The sequence below is a fragment of the Nelumbo nucifera genome, chromosome 2 (genome assembly GCF_055504915.1).
Source record: "Nelumbo nucifera cultivar China Antique chromosome 2, China Antique-T2T, whole genome shotgun sequence".
Classification (NCBI taxonomy): domain Eukaryota; kingdom Viridiplantae; phylum Streptophyta; class Magnoliopsida; order Proteales; family Nelumbonaceae; genus Nelumbo; species Nelumbo nucifera.
The window spans coordinates 95,490,209-95,503,350 of record NC_142650.1 but is presented as its reverse complement, the minus strand read 5'-3'; the positions used below and the strand labels follow the sequence as shown (position 1 = coordinate 95,503,350).

The 13,142-nt window shown below is 40.8% G+C and overlaps 1 non-coding gene across 1 annotated transcript; it reads right to left on the bottom strand.

Annotated features, from left to right (window-relative positions):
- Nucleotides 1-5,103: 5,103 nt before the first annotated feature.
- Nucleotides 5,104-5,210, bottom strand: LOC148802571 (small nucleolar RNA R71). Its single transcript, XR_016083231.1, has one exon. It is a non-coding gene; the product is annotated as a small nucleolar RNA R71 (small nucleolar RNA).
- Between the last annotated feature and the right edge of the window lie 7,932 nt (nt 5,211-13,142).

The following is a 13,142-nucleotide window of genomic DNA, read 5'->3' as shown; positions in this document are numbered from 1 at the left end:
CAAGAGTGGGAAAAAACATGGCTGAAAATAGCCCCCATCGAACCATAGATTCTGTCCAAACAGTTTGGTCCAATCTGGTTCGAACCGGTTTGAGATCTGATCTTTAATTCAAGATTCAATTCAAGAAACAATCTAAAATTAAAAAATTCTGATTAAAGACAATCAAGAATCAGACATAGGGTTGTTCGCATGACTCCCACCTGCAAAATAAAGGTTAGATCACAGTTTGTAGTTTTATAAACTACAAATCGTAGATAGCGATTTTCCCATCTGCGAAATCTCCTTTGGCGCTGCCATCTTCGATCAAGAAAATAAAATAAATAGAAAACCTAATTTCTATTAATATTACAACTAATCGAATCCTATACATTCAATCTAGAAAATAAAAAAAATTATTTACAGATCAAAAAGAATAGAACTGCCAAAATTACGCAGATATCCTACGCCAATCAAGATTTCGATCTCCATGGTACGAACAACCCATAAAATCAAGAAAATTATAAAGAACCATTCTAAATAAATTTTTGATTCATAAAGATTTAATTTCAGATCATTTACCCTTCATCTGGAAACAAATTTTCTAGAAAAACTTAATCTGCGCAAATCGAGTAGAACATCTTCTGCCCATTTGCGTAGGTTCAGATCTGATTTAATTTGGTTCAAGATTTGAACCATGGCCCTGATACCACTAAAGGGATGAGAGATCCATCATATGGATGGCCGAACCTTGCAGGTAGGTAGGGCAAAATTTAAAAAATTTATCTCTCTCCCATTTGGGAATCACATTCCCAATTTTAGAAAAACTGCTTTTTCAAGGATCAATTTTGAACCAAGAACCGAACCAGATCTGAACTAAATCAGTAGGAGAGAGATGTATCTGATACAGAGAAATACTATCTCTCAACAAAGGTGTTCACGCCCAAAGAAAGACTCCAAAGACTGCTCCCGCTGAAGATGACACAATGTAGGGTGGAGCAGAATCAGCAGTGTTCGTCCAACGAACCAAATTCTTCAGTAAGAATTTGATGGAGGCAGTGAGCACAATTTCAGATCAGCCTTTCTCCAAAGACTGATAACAAGAACAATTCTTGATATTCTCCTACATTGGAGATTGAACAAGCAGTATGGCAAAAACTTGAGGAGAACGCAAGAGTAGAAGATGGCGTAGCTGTCTTCTCTCTTGGTAATTTGAGATCTGATCTCTGGATTCTGGGATGGTGAAAATTGTTTGCCCTTCTCCTCCTTCTATAGCCTTAAAGAGAGCTCGTAATCTCATTAGGAGTTTCCCAATCCAAATCAGTATTTGGATAAGGAGTTCTCTTTAAGAGATAAGGAAAAGTCCTTATCTTATCTGTAGATTAGATTAACTCTCTCCTAATCTCATTAAGAGGTTTCCATATTCAAATCTTTATTTGCATATGGACTCTTTGAGTGGATAGGGATAAGACCCTATCCTATCTGCTAATCTAATCTCAGATCTGCCCCCTTCTTTAACTGATCAAATTAGCCCAGTTCGAAATGGGCTTTAGGCCCAATAAGTCTTAAGTGCTCAGTATGCTTCCAAACTACTGCCCAATTGGGCTTCTTTGTATGGCGTGGGACCCAAACATTGATCTACACATCAGCCACATAGGTTCGGCCCAGCCTCTGTTACAAGTCCTGGCCAAATTCACTGAAAAGATAGTGAACCCCCTAAAGCCCATCACATGGACTCCTAATGGGCCCAACACTCACACTAAGTGGTTCTTGGGCCAAGCCACCTTATAAAAACCCAGAGACTGTGGGCAGATGCAAGATTAGCACATCAGGTATAACCCTCAATGGCCTTACACTTAACTCTCAACCCATAATGATCAAACACTGCCCGACAAGAGAGTACCTCTCCCTCGGCTGCAAGGAACAGTGTTGCACTCTCTACTTACATGGATCCCGGGAATTAAAACCTTTTGCAAACGTTTAGAAACCGTAATATATATGTATATCTTTATATAAATATATTTTGCAAAACAAAATTCCATCAATTGAAATCAACTGCCGGCTAGTTTAGGTTTCCATCAAAGATAGTGCATCCCCGATCATTACCTTTGTCTGACAAAGGGGCTGATCCTGTCACTATGATCACTCACTCAGAGGAGTTCATGGACTACCCCAACATACCCAGATTTTGACCCCCGCTACGGATCTCACTGATTGGCATATCAAAGACAGCCCAATCCGACACCTAGTGTAGTATCATAATCAAGTCTAGGAGTCAGGTGTAACATTCCAGTTTTGCCCACTCATCACCAAGGTCCAGGGCAATACTGGAATTCTGGTCCGGTTCAAGGTTTCAAGCTGAACCTACACTCCATGTACCTCGGGTCTCACCCTGGTGGCTTAGACAGGCCACCCCTGAAAGGAGGGAGAGATCCATCGAATGGATGCCAAGAATGCAGCGGAATAGGTGGGCAAATTTCAAAAAATTTCTCTCCTCCTTTCAAACTGGGAATCGTATTCCCTGATTTTAGAATCAAATATTCAAGGATCCTACTCGAACCAAACCAAACCAGATCTGAACCAAGAACAAAGGGAAGGGTAGTACTTGGTACGGAGAATTAAAATCTCCTAACGTTGGTGTTCACACCCAAAGAAAGATCCATGATCTGCTCCCGCTGAAGATGACACAGCGAAACTGGAGCAAAACCAACAATGTTCGTCCTACGAACCGAACACTTCACAAGAATTCGCTGGAGGCTTAGAGCACCGAACCAAATCAGCCTTTCAATAAAGACTGATATCAAGAACTGATTTCTTGATCATCCCTTCAGAGAGATTCGAACCTTTTGCATTAAAGGTGGCGGCGACTGGAGGAGAACCCTAGAGGTGAAAGTGGTGTGAATGCTGTTTTGACTATAGGGAAGGTGAGATCCTTTCTCAGATTGCAGAAGTTGTAACTCCAAAACCCTAGGTCGAATTCTAATTGATGAGAGTAGAATTTATCATATTTTTAACCCCAATTATTATGTCTTTTATACCAAATTAGCACCTAATTGGACTCATATTTTTGTTCAGGGCATGAAAGGAGGCATCAAGAGCAAAGAAAGACAAATCGGATGATTTTTCACAGTTTCGACATTGTTCAGTTATCTGGGTCTAACTCACGTCTCCGAACTTCGAATGGGCTGATTCAAGACCCACTGGGAAGATAAGAGAAAAAGCCACAACTTTCATCTTTTGGGCTTTCGCAGATTCGGCCGGCATCGAAGTCAAATCCGGGCCCGAAGTCAGGGAAAATTCGTAGGAAGGCCCAACCCGCAACTGAAGCCCAACTCACAGAAAAGCCTGGCTGAAGCCCAATTTGCAGAGGAGGTCTATTACGAATCCAAGAACAAGAAACTAAGAAGAATCCTTCCAGATCTAAATTCTTGATGTAATCTTAGAGAGATAAAGGGATTGAGTTCATTAGATAAAGAGATAAGATTAGAATTAGGATAGGACTTCCCATTCTTGTAAAATTAACTTCAAGAGGAAGTAGGAGACCACCCCCCTCCCCTTCAATCAATACAAAAGAGGGGGCGGACCAGCTAATAGCATGACTGAATCACTCACTTCCTGATTTGAATAAAGAAGAAAAGAAGCAATCAGCCAAGAATTTCCAAGAATTCAAGAAACGTGGAGGAGGAGATCAAGAATTCAAAAATCCCCAAGAACAAGGTGGCGGCAAGAAGAGGAGATCTCAGCACCATGGGCAAATTCAAGAGTTTTTTCTTTCTCTTTGTTTGCTTTAATTCTTCCATCATGAACTAATTTGTTTCTTGCTAGGACTGTGGAAAGCCTAACCATGATAATGAATATATTTTTATCTCTATGATTTTTCCAAGATTGTGATTTCCATATAGTCTATGAATTATTTGCTTAATGCGATTAGGAGTGGCCATCTCTTAATTGATTCGGTGTATATGAATGAATCGGGAGAGGAATTTATATACTCGACCACATAATTCATGGTGTGAATCGAATGGTATATAGGGATATATACACATAATTCATCTGAATATTTGAGTTTTTCTTGCACTTAATGCATTTCTATTATTGAGAACTCTAGTCGAGGGATCGAGGGGTTACTTGATAGAAATAGGTTTAATATATCTTGGGAAAGAATATTAAATAAAATTGGGAAAAACTTCAGCTTTTGGGAATAACAGTTAATCTTGGTTAATCGAACCCATCAATATTCATTACATTGGTTAGGTGGACCAAAGGTCCTAGCGATTTCATCATTTGCATATTCAATTAGTGATCACCCTTGCTTTTATTTTCTTTGCTCCAGTTTTATTATCAATAGTTCTTGCTCAATTCCAAATTTTGATTGTCCAAATAATTAGGGAAAACTGTGATTCTAATACTTATTTTGTTAAATCCCCGTGGGAACGATATTATTATACTACTTGATAACTAGTACACTTGCTAGGGTTATATATTTATAGCTATCAAGTTTTTGGCGCCGTTGCTGGGGATTTAATCCTAAAATAATATTAGAATTTGTTAACCTTGATTAATTTGGACATCTTATTTTTGTTTTTATTATTATTATATTTTCCTTTTATTTCTATTTTTATTTGTTTGTTCGAATTCTTGCTGGTTCAGATTTACTAGTGCATGACACGCACTGGATAGGAAGGATTAGCTGAATTTGATCCTGAGATTGAAAGGACCCTTCGCTTGTTGCAAAGGGCCAATAAAGGAAAAGCAAGAGAAGATGTTGTTATTTGCGAACCAGCCATAGAGATTGATGGGGCGACTTCCAGCATTTGCAAGCCCACCATCCATGCAAACAATTTTGAAATAAAGCCTGCAATAATTCAAATGATCCACACTAGTATTCAATTTAGTGGGTTACCAAGTGATGACCCTAATGCACACATTGTTAACTTCCTTGAAATATGTGATACATTTAAACACAATAGAGTTAGTGATGATGCAATTAGGTTTAGATTATTTCCTTTTTCATTGCGTGATAGAACTAAAGATTGGCTCAACTCACTCCCTGCAGGAAGTATCACCACTTGGAATGATTGAACCCAGAAATTTTTGGCTAAATATTTCCCACCCTCCAAAACAGCAAAGCTAATTAATGATATTACTACTTTTGCTCAATTTGAGAGGGAATCCTTGTATGAAGCATGGGAAAGATTTAAGGAGATGCTTAGGAAGTGTCCTCACTATGGGATACCAATTTGGCAACAAATACACACTTTTTATAATGGTATTACCCCCTCTAATAGATCAATTATTGATGCAGCCGCAGGTGGTACAATCATGAGGAAAACTCCAGAGGAAGCATATGACCTAGTGGAGGAGATGGTATCAAACGGCTACCAATGGAGTAATGATCGAACCAATCAGAGGGGAGTACACAACATTGATTCCTTTGCATCCCTATCTACACAAATTGCCAACCTAAATAAGAGACTGGATAATTTTAGTATTGCAGCCATGAATACACCATCTAGCATCTCATGCGATTTATGTGGTTAATTAGGACATGCCAATTCTGATTGTCAATTAAATAGTCCTTTTGTTTCCCATGAGAATGCAAACTTTATCTCTCATGCTGGCAGGTCAAATTACAACCCATATTCAAATACATACAACCCAGGGTGGAGGAGTCATCCAAATTTTTCTTGGAGCAACAATCAGCAAAAGGCAACCTTGGGATTCCAACCACAACCGCCCCCACAAGAGAAAAAGAGCAATCCGGAGGAGATGATTTCTAAGTTCATCAACACTGCTGAAGCAAAATTCCAAAGCCATGAAACATCAATTAAGAAATTGGAAGTTCAAGTGGGGCAGATTGTGAGCATGTTATCAGAGAGGAAAGAGGGAAGGCTGCCCAGCCACACAGAAAAGAATCCCAGAGAGCATGTGAATGCCATAGCCTTAAGAAGCGTGAAGACAATCGGCAAAACCCAAGAAGACGACAAGGAAACTGAATCGGCCAATCCGCAAAAGGAGAATGAGGGAAATACCCCTAAACTGAATTTACATGAAATTCAACTCCCTATTCCCTACCCAAGAAGAGTTTTGAAGGCTAAATTAGATCAACAATTTGAAAAATTTTTGGAAGTGTTTAAAAAGATTCATCTTAACCTTCCTCTTCTTGATGTGTTATCACAGATACCCAAGTATGCAAAATTCCTGAAGGAGGTGATATCCAACAAAAGAAAATGGGAGGATTGCGTGTTAGACAATTTTTGTATGCCCTTAGCTTCAATCCGATTTGATGTACTTTTGTTATTTAGTGGAAATAAATAAAGTGCATGTTTGATTCATGTTGTTTGGTTTAATTATGTGTAAAACCCTAAAACTGGACATTTATAGAGATTCGTTTTAGTTTTAAATGTTCACAGCCATTGGATAAGTCTAGGAGGTTTATCCTGCCAAGGCTGATACTAGTGTGCCACCAAGTGTTGGGATGGCCTGTCTCAGCCACCAGGGTAAGACCCGAGGCACATGTAGTATGGGATTACTTAAATCTTGAACCAAACCAGATTTCCAGTGTTGCCCTGGACCTTGGAGACAGATGGGCAAACCTGGAAAGTTACACCTGACCCCTAGACTCGATTATGACACTTCACTAGGTGTCGGATCAGGCTGTATTTGATATATCAATCAGTGAGATCCTTAGCGGGGATCAAAACCTGGGTATGTTGGGACAGTTTGAGAATTCATCTGAGTGGGTGATCATAGTGAAAGGATCACCCACTTTGTCGGACAAAGGGTAATGATCGGGAATGCACTCTCTCTGATGGAAACCAAACTGCCGGCAGTTGATTTCAATCATTGGAATTTTGTTTTGCAAAATTAATATATTTATATATATATATGTACGGTTTCAAAATGTTTGCAAATGGTTTTAATTCCCGGGATCCATGTGAGAGAAGAGTGCAGCACTGTTCCTAGCAGCCGAGGGAGACGTCCTCTCTTGTCGGGCAATGCTTGATCATTAAGGGCTGAGAGGTTAAGTGTAAGACCATTTAGGATAATGCCTGATGGGCTAATCTTGCACCTGCCCATAGTCCCTGGGTTTTTATAAGATGGCTTGGCCCAGGGACCACTTAATTTAAGTGTTGGGCCCATAGAGTCCATATGATGGACTCAGGGGTTCACTGAGTTTTTTCAGTGAATTCGGCTGGGCCTTGTATTAAAGGCTGGGCCGAACCCATGTGGCTGGTGTGTAGATCAATGCTTGGGTCCCACGCCATACAAAGAAGCCCAACTGGGCAGCAGATTAGAAAGTAATTAGACACTGAACACTTAATCTCTTGGAGACCAAATTCAAATTAGATTTGAATCTAGTAACCTCCTGATAAGATCAGGAGTAAGCTAACTTTATCTGCAGATAGGATTAAGATAATCCCCTACCCAAATACTGATTTGGATTGGGATAACTCCTCATTAGGAGGTTTCTTAATCAAGAAGAAACGAGGAGAAACCCTAAGAGAACAATATCAGATTTCGAACCACTTTTGAAGAGATCTCATTCATACTCCAGAGAAAGAGGAAAAAGTAGTTCAGCCTTTTTCGCCCTTGGAGTTCTCCTCCTGCCGCCGCCATCTACCTTTGCAAGATTCGATCTTTGCAGAAATAGAAAGTCAAGAAATCTGTTCTTGGCATTAGTCTTGCAACAAAGACTGAAAAGATTCAGTGTTTAGTGTTTCCAGAGGATTCTAGCGAAGGATCCAGTGTGTAGGACGCACCCTGCTGGTTCTGTTCCATCCACAGCTGTGTCATCTTCAGCAAGAACGGATCTTGGTGCATTCTTTGTGCGTGAACACCAACTTTCGGAGATACTGCTTCTCCGGATCAGGTATATTCCTCCCATTTGTCTTTTGGTACAGATCTGGTTTGATTATGGTTCAAGTAGGATCCTTGAATATTGTATTCTAAATTTAGGGAATATGATTCCCAGTTGGGAGAAGGTAGGAAAATTTTTGAATTTCGCCCACCCATTCCACAACCTTTATGGCATCCATTAGATGGATCCTACCATTCTTTCAGTGGTATCAGAGCCACAGGTTCGAATCTTGAACCAAAAGAAAATCAAATCTGACCCTACGCAGATGGATAGAAGGTGTTCTTTCAAGATTTGCGCATATTGTTTTTCTTTTTTTTTTTCAAGAAACTGTTTCTTGTTAAGGGCGATTGATCTGAAATTAATTTTTATTAAATCCAAAATTTATTTAGAAATGTTCTTTATTTATTTTGATTTAATGGACTGTTCGAACCTAGAGATCGCAGTGCAGATTTGGCACAGATGGTTTGCGCACCCTTTTTCCTTTCTATTTATTTATTTCATTTAATTTGGTCTGTAAATAATTTTTTTTTATTTTTAGACTGAATGTATAGGATTTGATCAAGAATGTAATTAATAGAAATAGGATTTCTGTTTTTTATTTTTCTTGATTAAAGAAGAAGGAAGAAGAAGGCGGCGCTGGAGATTTGCAGATGGAGAAATCGTTTTCTGCGATTTGCAGTTTGTGAAACTGCAACCCTAGTGATTAACCTCTGTTTTGCAGGTGGTGCGAATAGTCCATAGATTGATTTGTGATTGTTTGAAATCAAAAATTATTAATTTCAGATCTTTCATGAATTAATTCTTGAATTGAAAATCAGTTTTGGATTTTTTCGGACTAGATTGCACCAAAACTGTTTCGACCGAATCTGGGGTTCGAAAGGGACTATTTTTCAGTCCATATTTCTCACACTTACTGTTCCAAATCTGATGTTCAATTACAGAGATTAATTCGGCCCACCTGTAAAGCCCAGTTTTAAAAGGTTAAAACTGCAAAAACCCATTACTGTGAGATAAGCTGTATGGGCCGAACTGCTAACTACGATTCAGCCCATACACCTAGTAGATTAATTGTTAATGACTTAGATTTTAAATGGGCTATTCGATGGGCTTTACAGCAGTTAATTGATTGGATCAATTCCTCCTTTACATGTGATGTTTGGATGTTTGATGTGCTGCGACCATGGGCCATAAGTACTTGGCCCATGAAGACTCGTTAGTGGCTCTTGCGCACACCATGGCTGAATGCACATCATTGCCATGGTGTCCCTTAAGGTCATTGGATGACCCCTCTTTGCTTGGTGGGCCCCACAACCCTGAAAAGGGATGCGTACGGAACCCCTAACCGATCAAGGCCCACCAGAAATTTGACTTTATGAAAGTCAGTGGGAGCCACTCTGGTTTGACCTAAATTAGAACTAGGGCGTAATTTTGTTCCCTCCAGCAAATATGAATGCATGTGATAGGGAGATCCATATGATGGACTCTCTAAAGGCCTTCCGTCATTAGCACAATGATGGGTCCTTCAGTAATGAGGAAACACACCATAAAACTAGGCTATCCATTTGCTGTTGGATCTATTAGAGTGTTTCATAAGATGATAGGGGTGTCATAGACCGATGTGGGAGGGGATTCACCAGAAAATGGAAACTCTCTCACGGTACCTTGGCGTAACCTGAATATGATGGGTGTGCACTCACTGGACAGAAATGTTTACTTGAAAACGGCTCTGAACCTTATCTGAGAGAGGCCAAAGGGAAACTCATTTGATGAGTGGATATGATCCGTCATAGAAAGGTGGTGGGGTTTTGCAGCTGAAACAGTTGGCTTCACGCACCCCATGTGATTTCCCACATTTCTAGAGACATTTCGTCGTTTCCGTCACTGAGAAAGGAGGGAAATCTTAGAGATGAACAAATGGGAATGGAACATAGATTAAAAGCGATATCTATGTAGGTAACATGAATCAAACTAAGGTTGTGGACTAATGATTTTGCTGTTTTATCAGAAAATGGCAAACGGTCAATTTGCAAAGCTTCTAGACGATAACAAGCTTAAGGGCCCAAACTATGCCGACTAGTACAGAAATCTTATGCTGGTCCTAACTTCCGAAAAGTTAGACAAGGTGGTGAAAAATCCTGCCCCGGAACGTCCGGGTGATAGGGCTTCTGAGGCCCGTAGGAGGGACTACCAAGATTGGGAGGATAAGAACTCCCTAGCCCGCTGCTTTGTCATTGCCTCATTAGACAACTCAATACAGAGGCAATTCGATCAGATCGAACTGGCCAAGGACATATTGGACAGTCTAAGAACAATCTATGAAGAGTAGAACCGTTCTACTCGACAGAAGGTCCTGAAATTGTTCATGACCGCGCAGATGACCAAAGGGCAGAAAGTTCATTACCATTGTCTTCGGATGATGGGATACATTAATGAACTTGAAGCTCTTGGATCCAGGTTAGATCTTGGCACGCAAGTGGATGCCATCCTCAATTCTTTGCCCACTTCCTTCATTGCGTTCACAATGAAATACAATATGAATAAGTTGAATGTCAGCGTCCAGGAACTCAACAATATGTTGCAGAGAGCCAAGGATCTACTCAAGAAGGATGAGCCTGTGGTTATGCTTGCCGAAGCTAACAAATCAGGCAAGAAAAAGAGAAAGGCAAAGAAGCCCCAGAAGAAAACTACCAAACCTAAGAAGCAGAAGAAGAACAAGGCATCTGATGTCTGTCACTTCTGCAAGCAGACCGGCCACTGGAAGAGGAATTGTCCTGCCTACCTGGAATCTAAGAAAGGTAACATCGAAACTTGTGTCATAGAAACTACTATGTTAGTTACTTCTGTGTCCTGGTGTGTTGACTCCGGGGCTTCAACTCATGCGTGTAACTCACTGCATGGGTTCAAAGTTAGCAGAAGGTTGAGTGAAGGTGAAGTGACACTGTTCTTGGGAACGACTGCAAGTGTTGCAGCTGCGGCAATAGGAACCGTAGAAATAGTTTTTAAAGAAGGAATACTTGTACTTAAAGATTGTCTTTATGTACAGAACTTGAGAAGAAATTTAATTTCTGTTTCAAAACTGTGTGCTGATGGATATACTATTTATTTTAGTAATATGATTACTGTTAAATGGAATAACAAATTCATCGCATGTGGGGAACTAGAGAACGGTCTCTATGTTCTACATCCTTCTCTGGAAGCTAACTTAACTGAAACTACGTCGGTCGAAAATCCCAAGAAAAGGAATCGTGATACAGTAAGTCCCACGTGCCTCTGGCATTACCGACTTGGCCATATCAGTATTGATTGAATCACAAGGCTGGTAAAGGATGGTCCTTTGGATTTTCTAACCGTAGAAAATCTTCCCACTTGTGAACCTTGCCTTCAAGGTAAGATGTCTAAGCGGCCATTTGACGGTAAGCCTGAAAGATCTGAAGGCACACTTGACCTAATACATACTGATGTATGTGGTCCTGAGTGTTAGGACACAGAATCAACACGTGTATTTCATCACCTTTACAGATGATTTTTCACGATATGGTTATGTGTACCTATTGAGACATAAGTCTGAATCATTTGAAAAGTTCAAAGAGTTCAGACAGGAAGTCGAGAAACAGTTAGGGAGAGAAATTAAGGCCCTTCGATCAGATCAAGGTGGCGAGTATCTCTTTGACGAATTCAAGGACTACTTAAAGGTCAATGGGATAGTGTCACAATTAGCTCCTCCTGCTACACCTCAACTCGACGGTGTTTCAGAGAGGAGGAATAGGACCTTGTTGGACATGGTCCGGTCGCTTCTCGTACGCTCACAATTACCCACATCCTTTTGGGGATACGCATTAGAGACTGCTATCTACGTGCTGAATCGGGTTCCAACCAAATCAGTTCCGAAAACTCCATATGAACTTTGGACCGAAAGGAAGCCAAGTGTAAGACACTTAAAGATTTGGGGTTGTCCTACACACGTTAAAAGAACAAGTGCGGACAAGTTGGAATCTAAAACCAGTCGTTGCCTATTTATAGGCTACCCAAAAGATTCAGTGGGATATCTATTCTATGACCCAAGTGAGCAGAAAGTGTTCTGCAGTCGAAACGCCCGATTCTTAGAATCCGATTACATCCTGGACACCCATCGTCAGGAAATAGTTCTTGATGAGGAGAGCTCAGGAGCAGTGGGAGATGTCCCACAAGTTCCAGGTAATGACCAACCTAGAAGAACCACCCGGGTATCTAGACCACCAGTCCGATATGGTTATGACCAGGATAGTTACCTGGTGGAAGCCTTGACTAGTGAAGAGGATCCCGTGACTTACGCGGAACCTATGTTAGACATAGACTCCCAGAAGTGGGTGGAGGCCATGAGAGCTGAAATGGACTCAATGGAGACCAATGGAGTCTGGACTCTAGTGGATCCGCCCTCCGGGGTAAAAGCAATTGGTTGCAAATGGATCTACAAGAGGAAGAAGGGCCCCGATGGCAGGATTGAGACCTACAAAGCTCGTTTGGTGGCGAAAGGGTATACTCAGAAAGAAGGCATCGACTATGAGGAAACCTTTTCGCCCGTGGCCATGCTTAAATCCATTAAGATCCTGCTAGCTGTAGCAGCGTACCATGACTACGAGATTTGGCAAATGGATGTCAAAACCGCGATCCTAAATGGAGATCTTAGTGAAGATATCTACATGCAGCAGCCACAAGGCTTCATTGCTGCTGGTCAGGAACACATGGTATGTAAACTTAATAGATCCATATATGGAATTAAGCAGGCTTCTAGGAGTTTGAACATCCGTTTTGATTCTGCAGTCAAAACGTTTGACTTTGAGCAGAATCTGGATGAGCCCTGTGTTTACAGGAAATCCAGTGGGGATAAGATCGCCTTTTTGGTGTTGTACGTGGACGATATCCTACTCATTGGGAATGATGTAGGAATGTTGACTTCGGTCAAGGTATGGCTATCACAGCATGTTCTCCACGAAAGATCTTGGAGAAGCTTCATACATACTGGGTCTTTGACTCTATAGAGATAGATCGAAGTGGATAATTGGATTATCCCAGATTGCTTATATTGACAAAATTGTCAAAAGATACAGCATGGAGAACTCCAAGAAAGGAAACGTTCCTTTCAGGCACGGAGTCACTCTCTCCAAAAAGATGTCTCCCAAGACTTCTAAGGAGATTGAGAGCATGAGAGACGTTCTCTATGCCTCAGCCGTAGGGAGCATCATGTATGCCATGTTGTGCACTCTCCCGGACATAGCTCAGGCGGTGAGTGTGGTAAGCAGATTCCAGGCAAACCCAGGGCAGGAGC